This window comes from Lynx canadensis, chromosome D1 (assembly GCF_007474595.2).
Source record: "Lynx canadensis isolate LIC74 chromosome D1, mLynCan4.pri.v2, whole genome shotgun sequence".
Taxonomy (NCBI): domain Eukaryota; kingdom Metazoa; phylum Chordata; class Mammalia; order Carnivora; family Felidae; genus Lynx; species Lynx canadensis.
In genome coordinates, this window is record NC_044312.2 from 90973661 (window position 1) to 90992714 (window position 19054).

The 19054-nt window shown below is 37.7% G+C and overlaps 1 long non-coding RNA gene across 1 annotated transcript; it reads left to right on the forward strand.

Annotated features, from left to right (window-relative positions):
• The first annotated feature begins 1738 nt into the window (after nucleotides 1-1738).
• LOC115525988 lies at nucleotides 1739-18413 on the forward strand. Its single transcript, XR_003972506.1, has 3 exons — nucleotides 1739-1748; nucleotides 7921-7926; nucleotides 18314-18413. It is a non-coding gene; the product is annotated as an uncharacterized LOC115525988 (long non-coding RNA).
• Nucleotides 18414-19054: the final 641 nt, after the last annotated feature.

Here is a 19054-nt window from a genome sequence, read left to right on the forward strand (position 1 = left end):
ATCTACTTAGGCTTGTTGATTCTGGAGGGTCAAGGGACTAAATGCTTTTGTCCCCCCAAAGTTCATATGATGAAACTGAATCCCCGAAGTCATGGTATTTGCAGGTGGGGACAGTAGGAGGTGAGTAGGTCAAGCGTGCAGATGCTTCGTGATAGGGATCAGTGTGCCCTTATAAAAGGGGTGCTGGTGCATTCCCTCACTTCTTCCACCCTATGATGAAACAGTGAGACGGCAGCATCTTTGAACTCAGGACACAGACCTCAGAAGATACCTAGTCTGCTGTCACGTTGGAATGCCCAAACTCCAAAACTGTGAGAACTAAGTATTTGTTGCATTTTTGTTATAGAGGCTTGAACAGACTACATCTTTCTCTTAACTCTTTCTTCGTTCACAGGAACTAGGAGCTACTTGTTGCTTATAGAAACTGGCCAAGGTGGGAACGTCTGCATTTGACAGGTTTACTACTGTATTTAGTGTCTTCTTCCCTCTTTTTAGTGACCTTGGGTGCCCATATTTGCCCTTCTTAGAATCCCATTATTTAGAGAGGTTCCTCCCAAACTTCACTGTGTATATGAATCTCTTAGAGATCTTATTAAAACGACAATTCTAATTCAGTGGGTCTGAGAGTGTCCTGAGAGTCTGCATTTCTAACAAGTTACCAGGTGATGCTGGTTATGCTGTTCCATGCACCACACTTTGGCTGGCAAGGTCCAGCATTTCCTTACCCCTCCTTTTTCATTTAGTCCCCCAAGCTCCATCACCCACTCCGTCAGAGTCTTGCTAAATGAGTAGTTGTTATTCAGGCATTAGGGATGGGACTGTGCTTCAGCTCAAATAATGCTTTGAGTCCTAGAAATTTCCTTTATGTATATTTGTTAATGACTTAGGATGTAGTTATAGATACAGAGACTTCTATTTTTGCCCCACAAAGGGTTGTTACTTAAAGTTTGTTCATGCTCTGTTATTTACTCTTGTCCCCCAAAGGAATAATCTTGAGAAACACAAGGGGAAAAGGATGTTATAAATTAGTGTAGATACTTACTGTGTTGTAGTGACTTTTCATCCTATCTCCACGTTTATAATCCTCCAGAGAGCTCAAAAAATAGAGCTGATAGAAAAATTAAATGATAAATTTGAATTTCAGATAAATAATTTTTTTCAGTATTAGATCCCAGGCAATAATTGGGACAAATTATATAATTTGGATTAAGGATCATATTTTTATAACAATTAGTTGAAATGAATGATTTTGTTAGACAAAATGAGTCATTTTATGTGACTCAGGTATGTTTATTTAGCCAAAGCTAGAATTTGGGCTCTTTTAAGTATGTTACCAGTAGGCAGTCATGTGTGAAACATGCAATTTTAAGGAACATGTTTCTACTCTCTCAAGGCAGCAAATGGGTTTGAAAACAATTTCCTCTTCTCCCTCTCCTCTAGTTCTTTTCAACTTGATTTGCGGTTAAAACTGTCATTGAGGCAGTGGAAAAATCTCCTACTAGGATTTGCCACATCTAAATATCATGATCTGTGTTATGGCCTATATTTCCACAATACAGAGAATTCACATGTTTGGGAGAGCTCATAAGCTCCGTACAGTGTTTAGAAAAATCTGGAAGGGGCGCCTGAGTGGCGCAGTCGGTTAAGCGTCCGACTTCAGCCAGGTCACGATCTCGCGGTCCGTGAGTTCGAGCCCCGCGTCGGGCTCTGGGCTGATGGCTCAGAGCCTGGAGCCTGTTTCCGATTCTGTGTCTCCCTCTCTCTCTGCCCCTCCCCCGTTCATGCTCTGTCTCTCTCTGTCCCAAAAATAAATAAACGTTGAAAAAAAAAATTAAAAAAAAAAAAAGAAAAATCTGGAAAAGTTAATTTACTAGTTCTTGACTTCTTTATTTTCTTCCAGGAGAAAAATAGCCCTGGTATCAAAAATAACATGTGGGATTTTTATGTTGGCAGGAAAACCTTTCCCAATTTAGGTGCAGTGTTTGGGAGTCTGAATTGACTGGCAATATATTAACAGGAGAAAAGTTATTACTCATGTGGAAATACTCAGTAGTGAGTAACTCAGAATACACAGCAGGAAGGGCTAACCTCAGCTTAACAAAAGGGGGTAGCGATGGTTAGAACGTCAATAGGAAAGTATGGAAGGTTCTATTGGGCCTTTTCATTCTGACAATGAACAGTTTCCTTTCTGGATTGGAGATCTCCTAGAATGGAGGGGTTTATGGTAGCTGAATCTATCCCCTCTCTGCTAAGGATCAATCTTCCAAATAGGAAACTCCCTCAGAGAGGGGTTAATGGCAGCTGTATTTTTGGCTTTATTTTTAGGATGTTCCGATTTAGTCAGATAAGGGAAGATCAGAAAAGATTTCTTTCTGCTGATCCCTTCAGTGACCTTCAGTTATGAGCAGCTCATAAAGGCATACCCTCCTAGGAGGACTATAAAATATTTCAGGGAATGGAACTTACTAAAAAGAAAAAAGAATTCCAAAAGTTAGGCATTATGAAGTGTCAAAGACACTGTGTGGAAAGTAACTTTAGGGAGAGAAGGGACCGTGGGAAGGATGGCAGAAAATGCCATTTTCTCTGTTAACTTTAAGGGTAGATTCATGAGATTTTAAGGAAGGGTAGCAGGTGTCAGGGACTAGATAATTGACAAATTTGGAAGGAAAACCAGATGGTACTAAATAGACACTTGCAGCTGTACCCTATATCTTTTCTATCTCCAGCTATCCATGTCTTTCAGTGTTGGAATTTATGAAATTAAGTAGATCTAACACAGGATTATTGCATCTATAATTTAAGTTTGTATGTAGATTCCTCCTAACTACTGGGGTTCTTGGGTATTAAGGAAGGTCTGAGGCAAGAAGGAGTAGGAAGAGACATTTGGATATAAAATTTAATTTGAAAGAAATATTTTTCCTTTTTGAATGTGGCTTATTCATCGTTGCTTTTCCCTTAACTTAGGAGGAGCTTTGGCAATAATTACCAAACAATACATATTCTTACCCTCACATCCTCATTATAGAAAAGATTTTTTGTTTACAATGAAAACTAATATTTATTCACAGAATGCTCCCTCTTCCGTAGCAGCATATCCATAATGCTGTAGCATATTTGTGGAAGTACACAGATGTGAAAGGCAAGGACAAGTTGTTGGAATTATAGTAGTTGACTTTAACCTTACCTACCTTGGTAAGAGTCAAGGGAAAAGGGAAAAGAGCTTCCATTTTTCCTGTTACCTGACTGAATTATCACAGGCTGTTTTGAAGGCCGTGTTTATCTTCATTTTATAAAAGTCAAAGTTAAATGAGATAAATGGACTTGTTGAGAAATATTTTGTTAAAAAATTATTAAAAGATTAAAATTTGAATTGTAAATCATTGTAAAAACCATCAAATTACTGACAGTATTGTGGGTTATGTTCTAAGTAAGAAGTTTTCCCTTGAGAAGGTAGAGTATTGTTCCTATCCCTGAGAATAATTTATATACATCATTTAGTATCTGCTTTGGGTCTGATCTTTCATGAGTAATATAATCCTGCAAGTAGGATATGTGTTTTTTGGTTTTTTGTTTTTTTTTTTTTTTTTTTTTTTTTGAGAGAGAGAGAGAACGTGCAAGCTAGCACATATGAGCTGGGGAGGGGCAGAGGAAGTGAGAGAATCCCAAGTAGGCTCCATGCTCAGAACAGAGCTCAATGTGGCACTCAATCCCACAACCCTGGGATCATGACCTGAGCAGAAATCAAGAGTCAGATGCTTAACAGACTGAGACACCCAGGTACCCTTGTTTTATTTGTTTTTGTTTTAGTTGTTTATTTTGAGAGAGAGAGAGAGAGCAAGGCGGTGGGGAAGGGCAGAAAGAGAGAGAGAGAGAGAGAGAGAGAGAGAATCCCAAGCAGGCTCCACCCTGTCAGTGCAGAGCCTGATGTGGGGCTTGAATTCACAAACCGTGAGATCATGACCTGAACTAAGATCAAGAGTTAGATGCTTAACTGCCTGAGCCCACCCAGTCTCCCCTGTTGTGTTTTGTTTTTTAATTCGAGGAACTTATTTGTTCTCACAAACCCACATCCCAAATTTCATCAGATATTCTTAGTATTTTAATGAGGCAAAGTTTTTTTTTATACCATTTTATACCATTTTTAGGGTATGATAGATACTTAGTATCTATTTATACCATTTTTACCATTTATACCATTTTTAAGGTATGATAGATACTTACTTAGATTTTAACTGTGTCTTCAAGCTAGAAAGAAGGTTTAGAAAATTTTATTGAAAGATAAACCGAGGCATATTAGAAATGAAGAGTTTATTTGAACAGAAACTATTCTAAGTGGGCAGCACCATGCCAGAAGTAGTTAGGAGTACTCCGTAGACTGCAGGTAGGAAAGACACTTGCATAGAGAAAATACGGAAGCAAAGAAAGGAAATTATTTGATTGGCTATAGCTTAAAGCCTGGCTGGCTGTTGGTGATTGTCCTTAGGTTTTGATTTCTTCACAGTGAGGCATTTTACAAGATTAGGTTTTAGTTTGCTTAGCTTAACTGCTAAGGCATTAGAACCACCTCTGTCTACTTGGCTTCCATGTTTAACTACAGTTTATCACTTGATATTTGAACCTCTGATAAACACGTGCTGTATTGAATGGGAATTTTAAAAAAATCAAGACTAGTTACTAGTCATTAGCTTTATAAAATTCTGCTTTCTTGGTTAATAATAGATTGCATGATCTAGAGGTGTTGAACATGTTTAAATGTATCAATGTGAGTTGCTAGCTGAGCGTCTGATACAAAATAGATGCTCAATAAATGCTGAATAAATGAATGGGAATATAAGCAGAGAGAAAATTAGTAGTTTTATTAACCAGGGATCAGACTGTTTTCCTTTTATAGTGCTGTTCATTTAAATGTGTTCTGCCTTGATTAATTACATGTGGCTGTGAATAAATATAACTTCTCATACCAAATGATCTTTTCTCACATAACAAGAAATCAAGATTACAGCTGACAAGAATACTTTATTATTTCCTTAGCTACCTTATGGTTCTCTCTAGAGCAAGAATGAAAAGAACAGTGTCTTATGGAATTGCTAATTGTTCTTTTCTATTGAAGCCATTAGACATAACAAAGGTAAGTGTACTGTCTTCCATTGCTTTAGCAAACAATTGCTGCCTGGCCTTATTTTCTTCATGTATAATGAGACACATTGTACTTTTGGGGCTAGAGTCATAACAAGAATGGGGCACGGCTGTGCACTGAGCCTGCAGGATTTTCTGTCTCAGTTTTTGTCTTTATTTTCACTCTGCAATGCATGTGTTATGCAGGGCAGCCTAATGTTATGATTTGGGGGTTTTACAAACTACTGAGGCCAATTTCTAGAGATTCTGATTGGTTAGGGTACTATCAGCTTCTCAGGTGATTCTAATCACAGCTAACATTTAGAATCTCTAGATGACTTAGAACACAGGTTCTTGGAAACCCACTTAACCCTTCTATTCCCCAACTTCTTCTTTCAGAAAAATGATCATGAGTCCATCTCATAGGCTATGAGCAGATTGAATGAGTTAATACAGATCTTCCTCAACTTAAAATGGGGTCATGTCCCAATAAATCCATCTAAGTTGAAAATATTAAGCTGAAAGTGCATTTAACCTTGGGTACATAACCTACCCAACATCATAGTTTAGCTGGGTTCACTTTGAATGTGCTCAGAACACTTACATTAGCCTACATTTGGGCAAAATCCTCCTAACATAAAGGCTGTTTTATAATAAAGTGTTGGTTATCTCATGTAATTTATTGAATACTGTACTCAGAGTGAAAAACAGAATGGCCTTATGATCATGTGGCTGAATGGGAGTTGTGGCTCCCTGCTGCTGCCCAAGCATCATGAGAAAGGATCCTATCCGCATGTTTCCAGCCCAGGAAAAGATCAAGATTCAAAGTACAGTTTCTACTGAATGCATATCATTTTCACACCAATATAAAGTCAAAAAGTTGTATGTCAAACCATCAGAAGTCGGGAACCACTTGTGTATGTAAAGCACTTAGATCTTTGTCTAGCTCATAAGTGCTACATAACTCTTGGTCCCAACTATTTGGCAGATAAGGGATCAATAGTAATCATAGTGAATCTTTATTAAGCATATGTGCTGAGCATAATTCTAAATGTTTAATTTAACCTTCACCATCATATTAAGGAAATACTGTTATTTTCACTTTATAAATGAGAAAACGGAAGCACAGAGGTTTAGGTACTTTTCCAAAGGTCTAAATTTCCCAAGGATTTCACAAACATTAGACCTCAGGTAGTCTGAATTCAAGCACATAAAAAAAAAAAAAAAGCCATAAGTCAAATTGCAAATTGCAATGTGTTCAGATAAGTGTTAGTTAAAATTTCAAATACAATAAAAGATTTAATATGAAAACAGCTCTCAATTGTTCCAAGTAATTGGCAAATCTGTGTATAAGGACTTGACTTACAAAGCAACATTTTTGGGGTATGAGCCTAATAGATTATTTAGCTGATCTTTCTATGTCATATCATGTAACATGGTAGCATGGAGATCTCTGAATGCTTAGGAGTAGGTTCAATTTCTATAATCCTAGAAATAAGAGGATTTAAACCTCTATTACTCTATCAAAGTAATTCTTTTATCAGATATTTGTGGTGGAATGTTTAACATAATAGGTAGTGAATGATACATGTCATATGCAAAGGACTAGTGTTAGTGAGTTGAAGATAATCAGAATCATGGATAAAATGCTCAGATTCATAAAAAAGAAAGGTTTTGAAAGTAAAGTCGATTGTATACAATTCTGGTACGTAGGGATTGTGAAATGCTCCTAAAAATATGATTTTTGTAAAAGTATAATAGCATAAGTTGCTAGAAAGAATAGGGTGAATGGACCTGCTGCATATTCATTGTTGAAACCAGAAAAGAGTTCTGATTCTCTTTCTGTTAGGTCAAATGGAGCTTCGCTGGTTTCTGCTAGGGTTGAGATGAATAATATTATGGTAGTGGTCAAGATGGAAAAATTAGTCCTAGGTTTTCTTGGGTAATGTTCAAAGTGTAAATGGTCCCATTTATTAACAGGACTGGTAGTAGGATGATTGCTGATGTGACCGCATATAGAATTGTGCTACTGCTTGCAGGCCTCTGGTTAATGAATATTTTGAGTTTGAAGCTCAGCCTGGTCAGAGAATGAAGTTGACAACTAAGCTCGATATGACTGGTATGAACAGGATGCCTGCATTTATATTAATGGATATGGATGGGTAGTGGAATTCATATTGTTAGGGCCAGGGTGAGGACTAGGATTGGTGCAATAATAAAGGTGGGTACTGATGATAGTTGTTGTAGTGGTTCTTTAATGAGTAGTTTGACTCATTTAATGAGTCATTTAATGAGTGGTTCTTTAATGAGTAGTTTGATAGGTTGTAATAGGCCCATAGTCCTCTATGAAGTTGCATATAACCTAATACTTCTCACTCTACTCTCAGATGAATGCTATGACAAATGGAATAGGGATAACTAATAAAAGGATATTGTTTATGAACATACTGTTAGGAAGAGGAATTCAGCCTCTTAAGGTTTAAGTTTTATACGATTACTGGGCTTTGCCACCCTAACAAACCCTGTTCTTGGGCAGGGCTAGGTATAAATTAATTAGAATCAGATTACATCATCTATTAGTTTGAAGGCACTTTTGTAAAGTAGGCCTTATTTCTGTTGTCCTTTCACACTGGAAGAAATGTAGAATAAAAACAGACCTGGATTTCTCTGGTCTGAACTGAGATCATGTAGAACTTAACTGTTGAACAAGCAAATTATTAACAGCACTTATACCATTGGGGTGTCCTGACCCAACCAATAGGTCTTGAGCCCTATCATCAATATGGATTGCACTGTTATCTCTAGGGTAATGTGTTCTGTTGATCAATATTTTGGGTCAATAAGTGATAAAATATTTTGATTAGTTGGTGTAAATTTTAATCACGCAGAGGCTTCTGGTTTTTTTTTTTTCTCAACCAAAGTTATAAGCCCATCTAATTATAAATTATATCCCAACCAAAATTGTAAGTCCATCTACGGTTTTGTTATTCCTTAAATTTGGTTAAAATTATTTGCTTTGTTAACTAGTTAATTAACTCCACAGGGTCTGCTCATTTTATGTCATTCCCACCTCTTCATGGAGAGATCAATTTCCCTGATTAAGAGGCACTGAAATCTTCACGCAGCCATTCATACAAGTTCTTATTTATGGAGAAATGATTATTATGCTGATTTTGCATAGTCAGGATATCAAGGCTGTTAAACAGGATGTCACTGGACAGACAGTGCCTCCAATACTAGAATTTACTAGAGGTGATGTTTTTGGTAAACAGGAAGCTTTGTTTGCCAACTTCCTTTCACTTTTTTCTTAATCTTAAATGTATACCTGTGTTGGGTTAACAATGGATTTAATAATTATTGGCTTGGATTTATTTTGTTAACTATCAGTGGTTCCATTCTGATATAAGCTTATGCAAGAAGAAATAATTATTCCTGCTCATATTAGTAGTGTTGTTTCCATTAATGAACAGATTAATCCAGCATTAGGTTAAGAGTTGGTTTTTGTTGGAACTAAGATAAATACAGTATATTGTTGAGCTTGAAACCTTACTTGGTGGCTGCTTTCAGGCCAGCTGTGGTGGTCTTCATACTTACTCTTGAAGACTATGCTGTATGTAAAAGGCTGTGCCATTTTAGACTAGAATTTAAGTTTAGGTTAAATTGTTTTTTTAATTTTAAACTAAAATTTTGTTCTGGATAGCCAGCTATCACTGGGCACAATAGGCTTTTCACCTCTACCTGTAAATCTTCTCACTATCTTGCCACATAGATGAGTTTGTTCTTTAAAACTGTTCATAGATAGCTCATCTGGTTTCAGGGGATTTATTTAAGTTCTCTGTTAAAATGTTCTACTAAAATCATTATGTAAAAGGCAAAAAGGGTAAACTGCTATTTAGTACTTTAATATTTCTTTCATCATGCCCTCACAGTACTTTCTCTGTAGCACCAATTAAAATTTCTACCGCATGTACTTTTAATTTGAAGTAAATGTTTTTGTTTAACTTACTTATAATTGAGTTTGGTAAGTTTGAACTAGCTTTGCTTCAAAGTGGTCATTTAATATGAAATCTACTGGGTGTAAATCAGGTGTTTTATTTAAGCTACACTTTGATTGATTTATCCAAGCATACTTTCCAGTATTCTTATCTTGTTATGACTTGTTTCCTCTTACATATAACTTATTAATAATTACTAGATATCTTTTGATATTTTAGAAAGGTGATGGGCAGAGTGGATGCTTCTTGATCTAATTCAATTAAGCTCTCTGTTAACTTACTACTAAATCGTCCTTTAGTTTTTAGTTTCATAAAAACTTTGCTATAGAGTTAATGTCTTAGAGTAGAAAATGTAGCCCATTTCTTCCATCCTATAAGCTACACTTTGACCTAACGTTTTTATGTTTATATTTGTTCTTACTATAACTCTTTTTTAGGGTTTGCTGAAGATGGCAGTACATAGGTTGTTATTAGCAAGAGTTGGTAAGGTTTATTGATTATAGAACAAGCTTCTCTAGCAGGATATACAGCCCTACCAAGTCTTTTGAGTTTTAGGCTAATAGTAGTAGCCTAATGTACTAATAGTAGTACTCTGGTGAATACTTTTATTTGTAATTATTTGGGTTTGAGGCTAAGCATAGTAAAGTATCTAATCCCAGTTTGGGTCTTAGCTATCCTGTAGTCAAGAATATTAGTCACTTTCATGATTATTTGTTCTTTTAGCTGTAGCTTCTTACAGCCTAATTCAAATTTAACCTTATTGTAAGGGGATCTTTAACATGCTTTATACCAAAGCTATATTAATTTGGATTAGTCCTATGACTGCAGTGGCTAGCACAAAATCTACTGACCCTAATAATTTAGTCAAACTTTTCTTTATGGCTTAATTCTTATCATTGCTGTTTTCTGTGGGGGTGCGGTAAAGCAAGGCCTCATGAGCTACTTTTGAGTTGGCTTGATGCCTGCTCCTTTTGATTATTGGTGATTTAGAGGGTTTTCTCACTGGGATGGAGATACTTCCATGTGCAATTTTATTAAAAATTAACAGAAAGGCTGGGACCAAACCTATGTGTTTAGTTAGTAAACTCCTAGGCATTTTCAGTGCCTTATTCTAATTAAGCTACATCAACAAATGGATATGTCCATGAGGAATTTATGGATTTAAATGATATGATGGTATTAGTTGAATGATTTTTAAAATTGAGTGATTTTTTTCTAGATTCTTAAGGTTAAGAGTCATGGGTATTTTTAATTTAGGGCTTAGTTAAATATGCTTTAATTTTAATCAAAGAAATGCCCAATCTAGGGAGAGTCTTCTTTATGGAAATTTTGTGAATTTAAGTAGCATACTAGTATCCATGGGGAAAATAAAATGAAAATTGAGTAGTTTTTTTCTTTTTTTCTAATCTATGAGGGCTGAGAATAGGAATGTTTACCTGTAGTTTTGGTCAGGTGAGTGTTTAGTCATAATCAAAGTACTTATGAGATAAGAAATTAGGGTTGATATGTTTAATCTTGTTTTGGGAGTTTGGCAAAATTGCATACAGTGTAAGATTTAATTGGGAGTAAGGAGTTTGCCCAAACTAATCGGTGGATACTTGTGCACATGTATAATATTCCATGTCCTATAACCATTTGACTGGCATAATACCTTATGGTTGATGGTGTAAATAATGTTCAATAACTTTCAGGTACAAGTGCTTGACTATGTTAAAGCCATAGCTGAGTCACCATATCCTTCCCCCAATTACCCTCACTGAAATTAAAAACCAAATATATGACACCACATTATCTGTGAGTATGAGCTGATTAGTCATTAGACCATTGAGATAATTCTTTTAAGAGGGAGTAAGTGGGCAGGTTTAGGTGAAATGGCCCTGAAGTAAGAACCAGATACCACAGCATTTTTAGAAATGCACACAGTATGACCACAGAGAGAAGGGGGCACATTGTGGATGGGTTACTGATTTCTCAAGCTTGGTGATCAGTACTCTTTTTGGTTATAATAAACATGTTGACCATAAATGATTTGATTTAATGGGGTATGTCTGATCAATATGTCCTAAGTAATATTAATCATGTATATTCTATCATAGATATTTATGGGGTATAGTATTTATATGTACAAAAAAATCACATCATATATTATGAAATATCAGTTTAATATACATGGTTATATATGGGATAAATCATTAATGGATGATTATACATACTATGTATTATGAGAGCATATTTACCAAAATATGTAGTAGGCTGAATGCACAAAGTACATAGCAATGGGATAACTTAGAAATTTTTTCATACTAACAGTACACGACAATGTTTCACTGTGTATGAATTTTCAAGGGGTAGTTTATGTAGAATTTCAGCTTTGGGTGCTGGTGGTGGAGCTGGAGCTTCCTTGAATACTAGGGAGAAGTATTATTTTTCTGGTTATAAGAACAGAGTATGGTTAGAGAGGGAGGGAGCCAAAACATAAGAGACTCCTAAAAACTGAGAACAAACTGAAGGTTTATGGGGTTGGAGGAGGGGTGGGGTGGATGATGGGTATTGAGGAAGCACCTGTTGGGATGAGCACTGGGTGTTGTTAGGAAACCAATTTGACAATAAATTTCATAATAAAAAAATAAATAAAGAACGAGTAATATATTACAAAACATTCTTTATTTTAGAAGACTATTTTCAGTAATTCTTGTGAGTGGGTTCAGTACAAGAATGAGGAAAAAATGTAAAAGTGATGGTAGCTGACCAACAAAGGTGAAAGGATGTTCAACTGGTTGTCTTCCAATGGCATGTTAGTGTTAGATCTGCTATTAGTAATCAGAAGAAGCATTGACTAAGGGTTGGAATACTATCTTTTATTATTATTGTTGTGTGAAGAATTGAAACGATTGCCAGAATTAGAATGGAAAATTAGAGATAATACACTGCCTAATTTTTTATGAATGGACCTAGAATTGTGTGGATGAAAAAGAGCTACCAGATCCTGGGAAGATGGCGGCATAGGAGGACGCTGGGCTCACCGCGCCTCCTGCTGATCACTTAGATTCTACCTACACCTGCCTAAATAACCCAGAAATCTGCCAGAAGACTAGCAGAATGGATTCTCCAGAGCCAAGCCCAGACGAGAGGCCCACGGAAGAGGGTAGGAAGGGCGGAGAGGCGGTGCGCGCTCCAGGGAATGGCGGGAGGGAGCTGGGGCGGAGGTGCGGCTCGCCGGCCAAGCATAGCCCCCGAGTCTGGCTTGCAAGAGCAGAGGGGCTGGACAGAGGGTGTTCCGACAGCAAGCGGGACTCGGACATCTGGAAGGTTCTAAGCTACACAGCTCTGCTCGAGAACCGGAGGGCTGGAGGGCAACGGGAGGGAGAGTTGTGAGCCCCACGACAGATCTCAGCTTGGCGGGGAACAAAGGCGCTCACCAGCGCCATCTCCCTCGCCCATCCCCCAGCCAAAATCCCAAAGGGAACCAGTTCCTGCCAGAAAACTTGCTTGCACCTCGCAAACACCCAAAGCTGTGCTTCTGCGGATCCATCCCTCCAGCAGGTCTGACCCCTCCCGGTGCCACAGGGCCCCTCCCGAAGCGGATCTCCCAAGGAAAAGCGAGCTGAGCCTGCCCCTCCCGCACCCGTGCACCTTGCCGATCCACCCCAGCTAATATGCCAGATCCCCAGGACCACAAGCCTGACAGTGTACAAGTAGCCCAGATGGGCCAAGCCACCCCACAATGAATCCCGCCCCTAGGAGAGAGGAGGAGAAGGCACACACCAGTCTGACTGTGGCCCCAGCGGTGGGCTGGGGGCAGACATCAGGTCTGACTGCGGCCCCTCCCACCAACGCAAGTTATTCAAGACAACACAGGGGAAGTGCCCTGCAGTTCCTCACCACTCCAGGGACTATCCAAAATGACGAAACGGAAGAATTCCCCTCAGAAAAAAGTCCAGGAAATAACAACAGCTAACGAACTGATCAAAAACGATTTAAACAATGTAACAGAAAGTGAATTTAGAATAATAGTCATAAAATTAATCGCTGGCCTTGAAAACAGTATAAAGGACAGCAGAGAATCTATTGCTACAGAGATCAAGGGACTAAGGAACAGCCAGGAGGAGCTAAAAAAAATGCTATCAACGAGTTGCAAAATAAAATGGAGACAACTACGGCTCAGATTGAAGAGGCAGAGGAGAGAATAGGTGAACTAGAAGATAAAATTATGGAAAAAGAAGAAGCTGAGAAAAAATAACAAAATCCAGGAGTATGAGAGGAAATTAGAGAACTAAGTGATGCACTAAACAGAAATAATCTACGCATAATTGGTATTCCAGAGGAGGAAGAGAGAGGGAAAGGTGCTGAAGGTGTATTTGAAGAAATCATAGCTGAGAACTTCCCGGATCTGGGGAAGGAAAAAGGCATTGAAATCCAAGAGGCACAGAGAACTCCCTTCAGACGTAACTTGAATCGATCTTCTGCACAACATATCATAGTGAAACTGGCAAAATATAAGGATAAAGAGAAAATTCTGAAAGCAGTAGAGATAAACGTGCTCTAGCATATAAAGGGAGACCTATAAGACTCGTGACGATCTCTCTACTGAAACTTGACAGGCCAGAAAAGAATGGCAGGAGATCTTCAATGTGATAAACAGAAAAAATATGCAGCCGAGAATCCTTTATCCAGCAAGTCTGTCATTTAGAATAGAAGGAGAGATAAAGGTCTTCCCAAACAAACAAAACTGCAGGAATTCGTCACCACTAAACCAGCCCTACAAGAGATCCTAAGCGGGGTCCTGTGAGACAAAGTACCAGAGACATCACTACAAGCCTGAAACCTATAGACATCACAATGACTCTAAACCCATATCTTTCTATAATAACACTGAATGTCAGTGGACTAAATGCGCCAACCAAAAGACATAGGGTATCATAATGGATACCCTAGTGAGGGTATGGAGAACTATTTATCATGCCACTGGAAGTCAAAAGAGAGCTGGAGTAGCCATACTTATATCAGACAAACTAGACTTTAAATTAAAGGCTGTAACAAGAAATGAAGAAGGACATTATATAATAATCACAGGGTCTATCCATCAGGAAGAGCTAACAACTATAAATGTCTATGCACCAAATACAGGAGCCCCCAAATATATAAAACAATTACAAACATGAGCAACCTTATTGATAAGAATATGGTAATTGCAGGGGACTTTAATACTCCACTTACAGAAATGGATAGATCATCTACACACGGTCAATAAAGAAACAAGGGCCCTGAATGATACATTGGATCAGATGGACCTAACAGATATATTTAGAACTCTGTATCCCAAAGCAACGGAATATACTTTCTTCTCGAGTGTACATGGAACATTCTCCAAGATAGACCACATACTGGGTCACAAAACAGCCCTTCATAAGTATACAAGAATTGAAATCACACCATGCATACTTTCAGACCACAATGCTATGAAACTTGAAATCAACCACAGGAAAAAGTCTGGAAAACCTCCAAAAGCATGGAGGTTAAAGAAAACCTACTAAAGAATGAGTGGGTCAACCAGGCAATTACAGAAGAAATTAAAAAATATATGGAAACAAATGAAAATGAAAATACAACAATCCAAACGCTTTGGGACGCAGCGAAGGCAGTCCTGAGAGGAAAATACATTGCAATCCAGGCCTATCTCAAGAAACAAGAAAAATCCCAAATACGAAATCTAACAGAACACCTAAAGGAAATAGAAGCAGAACAGCAAAGACAGCCTAAATCCAGCAGAAGAAGAGAAATAATAATGATCAGACAGAAATGAACAATATAGAATCTAAAAAAACTATAGAGCAGATCAACGAAACCAAGAGTTGGTTTTTTGAAAAAATAAACAAAATTGATAAACCTCTAGCCAGGCTTCTCAAAAAGAAAAGGGAGATGACCCAAATAGATAAAATCATGAATGAAAATGGAATTATTACAACCAATCCCTCAGAGATACAAGCAATTATCAGGGAACACTATGAAAAATTATATGCCAACAAACTGGACAGCCTGGAAGAAATGGAAAAATTCCTAAACACCCACACACTTCCGAAACTCAATCAGGAGGAAATAGAAAGCTTGAACAGACCCATAACCAGCGAAGAAATTGAATCAGTCATCAAAAATCTCCCAACAAATAAGAGTCCACGACCAGATGGCTTCCCAGGGGAGTTCTACCAGATGTTTAAAGCAGAGATAATACCTATCCTTCTCAAGCTATTCCAAAAAATAGAAAGGAAAGGAAAACTTCCAGACTCATTCTATGGAGCCAGTATTACTTTGATTCCTAAACCAGACAGAGACCCAGTAAAAAAAGAGAACTACAGGCCAATATCCCTGATGAATATGGATGCAAAAATTCTCAATAAGATACTAGCAAATCGAATTCAACAGCTTATAAAAAGAATTATTCACCATGATCAAGTGGGATTCATTCCTGGGATGCAGGGCTGGTTCAGCATTCATAAATCAATCAATGTGATACATCACATTAATAAAAGAAAAGATAAGAACCATATGATCTTGTCAATCGATGCAGAAAAGGCCTTTGACAAAATCCAGCACCCTTTCTTAATAAAACCCTCGAGAAAGTCGGGATAGAAGGAACATACTTAAAGATCATAAAAGCCATTGCTTTTGTGGGCATGAAAAGCCCACAGCTAACATCATCCTCAATGGGGAAAAACTGAGAGCTTTCTCCCTGAGATCAGGAACACAACAGGGATGTCCACTCTCACCACTATTGTTTAACATAGTGTTGGAAGTTCTAGCATCAGCAGTCAGACAACAAAAGGAAATCAAAGGCATCAAAATTGGCAAAGATGAAGTTAAGCTTTCATTTTTTGCAGATGACATGATATTATACATGGAAAATCCGATAGACTCCACCAGAAGTCTGCTACAACTGATACATGAATTTAGCAAAGTTGCAGATACAAAATCAATGTACAGAAATCAGTTGCATTCTTATACACTAATAATGAAGCAACAGAAAGACAAAGAAATCCCATTCACAATTGCACCAAGAAGCATAAAATACCTCGGAATAAATCTAACCAATGATGTAAAAGATCTGTATGCTGAAAACTATAGAAAGCTTATGAAGGACATTGAAGAAGATATAAAGAAATGGAAAAACATTCTGTGCTCATGGATTGGAAGAATAAATATTGTCAAAATGTCAATACTACCCAAAGCTATCTACACATTCAATACAATCCCAATCCAAATTGCACCAGCATTCTTCTTGAAACTAGAACAAGCAATCCTAAAATTCATATGGAACCACAAAAGGCCCCAAATAGCCAAAGTAATTTTGAAGAAGAAGACCAAAGCAGGAGGCATCACAATCCCAGACTTTAGCCTCCACTACAAAGCTGTCATCATCAAGACAGCATGGTATTGGCACAAAAACAGACACATAGACCAATGGAATAGAACAGAAACCCCAGAACTAGATCCACAAACGTATGGCCCACTCATCTTTGACAAAGCAGGAAAGAACATCCAATGGAAAAAAGACAGTCTCTTTAACAAATGGTGCTGGGAGAACTGGACAGCAACATGCAGAAGGTTGAAACTAGACCACTTTCTCACACCATTCACAAAAATAAACTCAAAATGGATAAAGGACCTGAATGTGAGACAGGAAACCATCAAAACCCTAGAGGAAAAAGCAGGAAAAGACCTCTCTGACCTCAGTCGTAGCAATTTCTTACTTGACACATCCCCAAAGGCAAGGGAATTAAAAGCAAAAATGAACTACTGGGACCTTATGAAGATAAAAAGCTTCTGCACAGCAAAGGAAACAACCAACGAAACTAAACGGCAACCAACGGAATGGGAAAAGATATTTGCAAATGACATATCAGACAAAGGGCTAGTATCCAAAATCTGTAAAGAGCTCACCAAACTCCACACCCGAAAAACAAATAACCCAGTGAAGAAATGGGCAGAAAACATGAATAGACACTTCTCTAAAGAAGACATCCGGATGGCCAACAGGCACATGAAAAGATGCTCAACGTCGCTCTTCATCAGGGAACTACAAATCAAAACCACACTCAGGTATCACCTCACGCCAGTCAGAGTGGCCAAAATGAACAAATCAGGAGACTATAGATGCTGGGAACCCTCTTGCACCATTGGTGGGAATGCAAACTGGTGCAGCCACTCTGGAAGACAGTGTGGAGGTTCCACAAAAAATTAAAAATAGACCTACCCTATGACCCAGCAATAGCACTGCTAGGAATTTACCCAAGGGATATAGGAGTACTGATGCATAGGGGCACTTGTACCCCAATGTTTATAGCAGCACTCTCAACAATAGCCAAATTATGTAAGGAGCCTAAATATCCATCAACTGATGAATGGATAAAAAAATTGTGGTTTATATACACAATGGAGTATTATGTGGCAATAAGAATGAAATATGGCCCTTTGTAGCAACATGGATGGAACTGGAGTGTGTGATGCTAAGTGAAATAAGCCATACAGAGAAAGACAGGTACCATATGGTTTCACTCTTATGTGGATCCTGAGAAACTTAACAGAGACCCATGGGGGAGGGGAAGGAAAAAAAAAAGAGGTTAGAGTGGAAAAGAGCCAAAGCATAGGAGACTCTTAAAAACTGAGAACAAACTGAGGGTTGATGGGGGGTAGGAGTGAGGGGAGGGTAGGTGATGGGTATTGAGGAGGGCACCTTTTGGGATGAGCACTGGGTGTTGTATGGAAACCAATTTGACAATAAACTTCATATATTGAAAAAAAAATAAAAAAAATAAAAAAGAACTACCATTCTGGCTTAATGTGGGGATTAGGGAGCATTGAGGGGTTTGGCTGAGGTACATTGTCTGGATCTTCTAGAAGGTTGGATGCAAATAGGACTAAAATTGATGGCACTAAAATTAGGAATGAGGGTCCTAGGATATCTTTCACTGTATGATACAGGAGGATTAGAATTTTATCCATGTCAGATGAGAGTCCTGATGGATTCTTGGATCCTGTTTCATGAAGAAATAATAGATGAATAATCACTAGGGCTGAGATAATGAATGGGAGGATAAAGTCCTAAAAGGTAAAGAATCTGACAAATAGCCTTTGTGAACTGAAAGTCCCCTTCAGATTCATTCCACCAGGCTGGTGCTGATGAGAGCCATAGCTGAAAAATTTATAAGGACTGTTGAACCTCAGAAGGATATTTGGCCTCACGATAGGACAAATCCTGTGAAAGCTGTGGCTATTGCCATGAATAATAGAATGATTCTCATAATTCATGTTTCTAGGAAGATACAAGCTCCAAAGTGTAGGCCACATTCTACACGAATGAATAAACAGATAAAAAAAATATGGTAGCTGCATTCGTGTGGAGATACTAGATAATTCATCCATAATTTACATCTTTGCAGATATAAGTTTTAGATAAAAGACAGTTATGTCTGATATATAATGTTTAGTTAGGAATAGTCTGTTGGCATTCATAAAATTAAGCAGGTTCCTAAAAGGGTGCCAAAATATCATCATGATGAGATGCTTAGGAATGGTAAATGAGATAATTTAATAATCTGGAGTAGTGGGTAGGATAGTTGGATGTTGGTCATTTAATGTTCTTAGAGTTGAAATACAGTGGTGATTTTTAATTCAGTGGTCATGGTTAAAAATCCATGTGAGAATAATAATGACCTATATTGTATTTTAAGAACTACTTTTGTGATTAATTTTATTGGTTTTTCTTTAAAACCTTCACCTATTTATGGTGGGTTAGGGTTAATTGTTTAAGTGGTAGATTGGTTGTGGTATTGTAACACATTTTGGTGGATCTTTTTTACACTTAATTTTTGTTTTTGTTTTTCATTTAATTGGGGAGATATTGGTGGATTTTTTATTATAGAATGCTATGGCCACTGAGCAATGCCCTG